This window comes from Aethalodelphis obliquidens, unplaced genomic scaffold (assembly GCF_003676395.1).
Source record: "Aethalodelphis obliquidens isolate GAN/ISIS:26980383/991018 unplaced genomic scaffold, ASM367639v1 scaffold55, whole genome shotgun sequence".
Classification (NCBI taxonomy): Eukaryota; Metazoa; Chordata; class Mammalia; order Artiodactyla; family Delphinidae; genus Aethalodelphis; species Aethalodelphis obliquidens.
Window position 1 is genome coordinate 4774413 of NW_020837999.1, and position 7407 is coordinate 4781819.

A 7407-nucleotide genomic window follows, 5' to 3' on the forward strand; every position below is an offset into this window, starting at 1 on the left:
AGCTCTGTCTCCTGCTCCACTGACGGCCTCAGGCAGACCTGGGGCTTCTTCATGCAAGGCCCCACTTTGCAAGTGCAGGCTCCATCACAGCAGTTACCAGATTCAAAGGGGTTTCTGTGGCTCTTTCCCTATTACACTGTGAGCCCTGGAAGGCAAGGCTCATTCCCTAGACATCTTTACATCTCAAAAGCCCAGGAGATGATCTGGAACACAGCAGGCCCTCAATAAACCTGAGAGATGAGCAAATGAATGCATAAGCCAGTTCACCTGAAACAGGTCACATGACCTCTTCGAAGGTTCAGCTCTCCCATTTACGAAATGGGTATAGGCACACCTGTCCTGCCTGAGTCACAGGCCTGTAAAAAGACCAAATGTTTGTGTATTGTGTATTGTCAGGCCCTCTCACACATGTCCCAAAGACACACTAAAGTGTAGAAAACCTGAAGACAGGAACCCTGTCATTCTCGTTCCTGGTGTGTCCCCAAAATTTACATTAGCACCTCAGAAGGAAGTGCTCAATGAAGGTTGGTGGAAGAGAAGAGGTGGGACAGAAGGATACAGAATACTTTATAAACACTGTGGCCTCTCAAAAGCTATGATATTTCCCCCCAAGTGTAATAAGTTCTGATCATCAGAAAGCGTGGTGTGCTGCTGAGAGTCTCTGCCCCCGTTTCCAGTTCTGCCCCCTCCATCAACCAGTCTCCTCTGTCACCCACGACATGAGGAGAGTTGCATTCACCCTCCCTTTTTTCAGACAGGGACAATTTTGTCTTTTTCAAACTTTCTGAGATGTAGGAGGGTGGTGAGGGCAGGACTGAGTCATACCATGGAAGCCAGTATCTAAGAAGGATGTCTGCCATCTGTCCTGAAACTTACCTAGAGCCCAAGCCATTGTGCGGGTCACTAGCCCAGGCTGGAAGGGACACAGTGGTACAGACAAAAAGCTGAGCAGGGGCTGAGAGCTGGCCACCACCGTGGAGCTGGAGTAGGCACGGGGGTGTCTCTGTGGCCAGCCCAAGCCAAAGAGCCACCTCAGCACAGGCACTTCCTGGGGATTAATGAAGCACAGAAAGAAATAATACCTCAAACCATTAACCCCAACCAGCGATAAATCCTCAGGAATTGCACGGCAGAGTGGCTGCTCCTGCCGTATTAAGTTGAAAATGCATGTTTAAAAAGCCTATGGATTTTTTTTTAATGGACTACAATATCATTGGTACCCAGTGGGCCTCTCCGCAGCGGGAATACCTCAGCCTGGGGCCCTGGCCCTTTATTCAATGTGCGATGTTCCTTCTCCCTCTTCCTGTTACCTGGCTTTTCTTGTGTCCTTTGCTCCTAGAATATTGAAAAACACCACATAAACTGAAAACACTGGAATGAGAAAAAGAGAAGCCCAACCAGCTTGCAGGAGCCACGGTCTGAGAGCAGGTGCCAGCGCTGCAGGTGAGTTCAGTGGGCAGCCAGACGGAAGAAAATCAAGAGTGAAGACTGCCAAGGTGCAGGAATGCTCCATTGACTTCTTTGACATTGAAATTCCCAATGAAAATGTAAATGTTATCTGGTGGAGGAAGCCTCTGAGCCATTTTTAGGCCATTAACAGCTTTGCTACAAACAAATTACCTAAAATAGCCAGTCACCTATTAGAGCCCTGGGCAATGGAACTCAACACAGGTATTAACAGCGGAAGTAAGGAAGGTCAGGAATCATGGGGGCAGAAGGGTGGAAGAAGTAGAGGAAGATGAGAGACCTAAGTGGGCTTGGGGGACGCACCAGGTCCTTGGCCAAAAGATATGAAGGGCAATGGGTGGAAAGTGAATACTGGACTATCAATGACTTCCAGACTAATAACTTTTTCTAGATTAGGCCCAGCTAGGGGATGACTAAAGATAAACAAAAGTCAGAAGAGAAGGCAAAGCAGAGAGAGAAGAAATGAAAGCCAATGGAACAGAAGCATTACTTCTGGCAGTCACGGGAGGCTGAAGTTCCTGGGGGCTCCACCGACTAACAGGTTACCCTTTGGCAAAATACATATCTACTCCAGACTCAATTTCCCTATTAAAAACATCTCTTGAAAGTAATGTCCCTCAGACTGTCACTCTGGGGGATAAAGAGTTAATATCTGAAACTCTCAAGGCGACTTTGGAGAACAAGTTTCTATTCTAAGTGTGAGAGATTCCTATTATAAGAAATTCTGTAGACTGACAAAGCTAAATGGCCTCTACACCGTACAACCATAATCCTCCTCAGTGTACAAAAGTCCAAAAATAAAGACCAGATGTCTTCAGATTGCTGACGCTGATTGAGCTGGTTCCACTCACTCGCAGTGATTGCTAAACCAAGCTTTCCCTGGACGCAAAGCTGAGGGTTTCCATCCTTGTGTTATTGGCTTTTTAGGCCACAATTTGCCTGTTCACGTATATGGGCACCCTTTTGGCCTCCTCGGGTCTGGAACGGAGTCTTCCACTCCTTAGAGGATGTGTCTGCAGAGGCTCAGTTGAAACCCATTAAGTACTTGTGCCTCCTCAGCAGCCTCTCCTGGCATCAGAGAGCCAGTTTCTCATTAGTAGCTGGTTAGAACAGTGAGGCCTCCACCAGTGACTTGCTCAAACTCTGGTTACCCAAGAAAACCTTTGTGAAGATCCTGCCCCAGGCCAGCTCTCCCAAAAAACTCCTCCACCCCCTCAAAGCCTCAGACTGTGCTGGGAGGCCCGTGCTTTGTATAGGCCAGCTGGGAGGCTGTCCCCCCGTTTCCTAGACATCCACCCGCTCTGTCTCTTTCTCATAAATTTCCAAGCAGTGTTCTGTAGTGCTAAAACACTTCCTGTTCTTATTCTCATGTGTTTCTCATATGTATTTGCCCTATTAGATCATAAGTTTCTCAGCCATGAGAACTATATTCTGTAATTCCTTTTTATTCTCCCGCTCAATTCTCACAGATGTCAGTACATTAAGATGTTTTAGTAAAGACCTTGTTGACTGGCTAAGTTTTTCAAAGGGAGAAACAAAAGAAAAAATGAATCGTGACAGTTGGTTGCAGACCAAAGACAAATAGGTGTGTGCTTGGGTGTGTGTGTGGGGGGGGGGGTGTCTGTGTGTGAGTTCATTTGCATATTCACTCATCCCACAAATATTTGTTGAGTACCTACTATGTTCCAGGTGTTATGATAGGCATAGGGATACAGCAAAGAACAAGAAAAATAAACTCCTTGAGCTCCCAGAACACCACTTCGATACAGTTTGCTAGGTCCTTGAGCCTCACGTTGCTTGTGTGTTTGTAAAGTTTATTTCATGGCTGAAAAGGGATGGTGTGTTTGGATTTGTCTCAGGTAAAGAAAAGATACATGTGTCCTATGAGAATCTGTTTGATTTAGGCTCAGGGTACAAAAACCAGAAAGGAATGTTAGATATAATTTAGAACCCAATAGTTTTCTTCATGATGTGTGACTGTTTTATCTCGAACCTGGAGGAAAACAGTACAATTTATATATGCAAATGAGGACAGCCAAAACTTGCATACCACTGAATATTTTAGGAAACCCCAAACTGCAGGTTCCTACGAAATCAGAAGCATTGATTTCAGGCCAAAGATTTTAGACAGTAAACATACTGATTTTCAACAAGTTGTTTGCTTTTTAAAAAAACAGAAATTGCTTTCTATCTAATCCTAGTAGCAAAAACCCAAAGTTCATATTGTGTTACTTTTTAAAGCATGGAGAATGGTTTATAGCTTAGATCTAATTTCACTCTTGCTGCACAGAGAGGTAATTGGAAGAATACAATATCTACTCCATGTCGCGTTAAGGTCACATGCTACTCCCAGGTAGGATGAGACTAGAGCTCATGTGAAATATTCTTGACCCTCTCCTCACCTAAGGCATTTCTAATTTTAAATTTTAATTGTAATTTTATTTTGAACCTGATGTACTTAGAGAGTTGATTATACCCTCCAGTTCACAGCACACTATCACTATCAGTACGTGCAGGGCTTCTCTCATATTTTATTTTACTATTCTCCTTTTATACCTGATTCTAGTCACATTTCCCTCTCTTTCTCTTTCTTTTTAGCCCCTCTTCCACCCTAAAGGCACCCACATCAATGTGTTTGATATAGATAGGCAGATAGATAGAGATACATGTATATATGTACATGGATTTATGTGTATATCTATGTTCTGTATGTATGCATATGAAGAGGGATATCTTTGAAAAATATACAGTGTGAGGTGTGTGTATGTGTTCTAAATAGACTTAGGTGGTATTATGCTGGAAATTTCATTGTGTTTCTTACTTTCTTTCATTCTCCTCTTTCATGCCTGTAGTTCTCTGCCTCCGTAAACAAAGCTCTTATGACTATCCTTGTACATTCCCCCTTCCGGTAATGCGTGAACATTTCTCTGGGGTATATGCTCAGGCCTAGGGTTCCTGGGTCATAAGGTATACCCACAAACATCACTTTAGCTAGGGGCTTCCAGGTTATTCTCCAGAATGACTGTACCAATGTACATTTCACCAGCAGAGCATGAGTTCTAGTGTCCCCAAGTCCTCACCAATATTTCTAATTTTTGCTATTCCATTGAGTATAAAATAGTATTTTATTGTTATTGTAATTTGCATATCTCTGATTTTTGAATTTGAGCAAGTTTTCATATATTTGTTAACTATTCAGATACCCCCTTGTGTGAATTACGTATTCCTGTTTTTGAACATTTTCCATTGAGTTCCCCGATCTGTCTTACTGAATTTTAAGAATTCCTGTTCTAATCTAGATATCTATCCCTTATTGTTATATTGGTTAATGAAAATATCTTCTCCCAGTCATTACCAGTCTATTAACTTGATCTATGGTGTATTCATTGAAGATAACTCTTCTAATTTGTTGTAGTCAAATACATCAACTATTTGCCTTATGAATTGTGCTTTGGTGGTCTTATTTTAAAAGACCTCCCTCACTCCAAACTCACAAAGACATTCTTTTCCACTAGCTTTACAATGACATTCACATTTAGGTATTTGATCCTTCTAGAAGATTAACTTTTAGTGTCATATCGGAATCTGTCTTTTTAAAAAAATATACATATATATTTATTTATTTATTTGGTTGCGCTGGGTCTTAGTTGAGGCAGGCGGGCTCCTTAGTTACAGCTCGCTGGCTCCTTAGTTGCAGCCCATGGGCTCCTTAGTTGTGGCATGTGAACTCTTAGTTGCAGCATGCATGTGGGATCTAATTCCCTGACCAGGGATCGAACCTGGGCCCCCTGTATTGGGAGCGTGGAGTCTTATCCACTGTGCCACCAGGAAAGTCCCAGGAATCTGTCTTAATTTTTTCCATATAGTGGCCTTATTTCCTTAATACCATATATTAAACAATCCAATGACATATACATTTGTGGTGCCACGTCTATCATATGCCAGGTTTCCAAATAAACATGGGTCTACTTTTAATTCTTTGTTCCATTACATATATTTATTTTCCTATTCTTTTCCTCACACTACTTTTTGCTTTTATTACTATGGCTGACTGTGTTTCATATCTGGTAGAATGAATCTTCTTCTTTGCTCTTCTTTTCACATTTGACTTAGCATCCATGGACATTTGTTAACCTATACAAATTGTAGGATAAGCTCAAGGTCATTTCTGTTATCTTGAAAGACCATATGATCTTTTATTCTCCTCCACCCGAGCCCTTTATGTCATGCCTCTTTATATTGCAGTTAATAAAAACCCAACTAAAAGCAATTTAAGTCAACAATAATAATGCAGCAAGTGCTCAAACAACATCATCAGGACTCTGTCTTTTCTTCTACCTCTTGACTCTACTCTCCTCTGAGTTGGCTTCTGTCACAGATAAAATTTCTCTAGGAGTAGGTCCCCAGCTGCATCTTACTTTTCTAGCAACCCAAGCAGAAAGAAGATACTTCCTCCTTGAGAGTTTCATCAGAGTTCTGAATGGGGCTCTCATGCCCCATCCTGCACTGTCCTGAAACATGCCCCATCCTCAAACAACTGATGTGACCAGACTTTTGAAGGCTCTGCTTGGCCAGGCTTGTGTCTTTTGCCTGCAAACCACTGGTTCAGCCCCATATGACACACATGGACTCATAAAGAAGGAGTATTTCCATAAAGAAAAACTGAAATGCTACTTCCAGGGCAGGCAAAACCTACAAAGGTTAACTATCCACTGTGGCAATCCATTGCACTTATTTATTTCTACCTGACTCCTCCTACCAAAATATAAGTTCCTTGAGGGCAGGCCTGTGGCTCTTCATCTTAGGGGCCCCAGTACCTAGTCAAATGCCTTTATATAGTGGGCATTCAACAAGCATCTATTGAATTTAAGAAAGTGAATGAATGAATGAAAGAATGAATGCCAGGAGTAGTAGTTAGGGCTAGGTTGCATCTTATGGAGAGAGAAGGGGCAACAACAGTAACTGTATCGGACCCTTTAAACTGGCATTTAGCGAGCCAAGATCTCAACCTCAGAAGTGGGGTCATGGCTCCGCTGTCACACAGATATAAAACCTAACAGTTAATTCCACTGACTTTCCCAATGACTTACAGGAAGTCTCCTATAAGAGGAAGGCTAAGGTAGTGATTCAAAGTTTTAGAGTCTGACAGTCCTGACTCCCATCCTAACTCTGCCAAGTTTTATAAAAACTTGATTCATTTAACCATTGGGGGTCACCATTTCTTTTTCTGCATAGTGGGGACTAATATGTAATATGTAGGAGAGTTGCTATAATATTTTAAAAGATAACTATGTAAAGAGCTATGTAAAGAGTCTGGCACTGGGCTATAAGAAAGTCTTTGCCTTTTGGTGTGCAACTTCAGGAGTTCCCTGGGAAAGATTCAAAACTGGTCTCCATACTCTCAGGGCAAGGAGAGACCAAAGAGGTATAACACTCCAGATTGGTACGTGGCAGTTTTAATAAGCAAGAGAACATACATATGAGGCTTATCTTGGGTGGCTGCAAGATGAGTAGATCTTGGCCCCCACTTGCCAGAATCTTAACTAAAGTCAGTTATATATTCTGTTCAGATGGTCTCAACAACATCTTACCCTCTCAAGGCTGTCCTTGAAATGACTGCTAGTGTGGGAATAGCAGGTGGGACATGCATTCCAAAAGCAGGAGAGGGGGTGAGGAGCCTCTGATTGTTCAGGTCCAGCTCACAGGCCAAACAGAGTTTACCTCCTCTCAATGACCTCCTCCAACACAGCTGCAACAGAGTTTTCAAGTATCTACTACGTGTCAGGCAAGGTGCTTGACTCTAAGGAACCAAACTAAGCAAACTAAGCATGGTTTGTCTTCTCAAATTGCTCAGAGTCTTGGAGGGAGGAGAGAGAAATTGAAAAGCTAAAGTATAGTAAGGGTCATGCTGGGGAAGTACAGGGTGCTGGGGAGGGACAA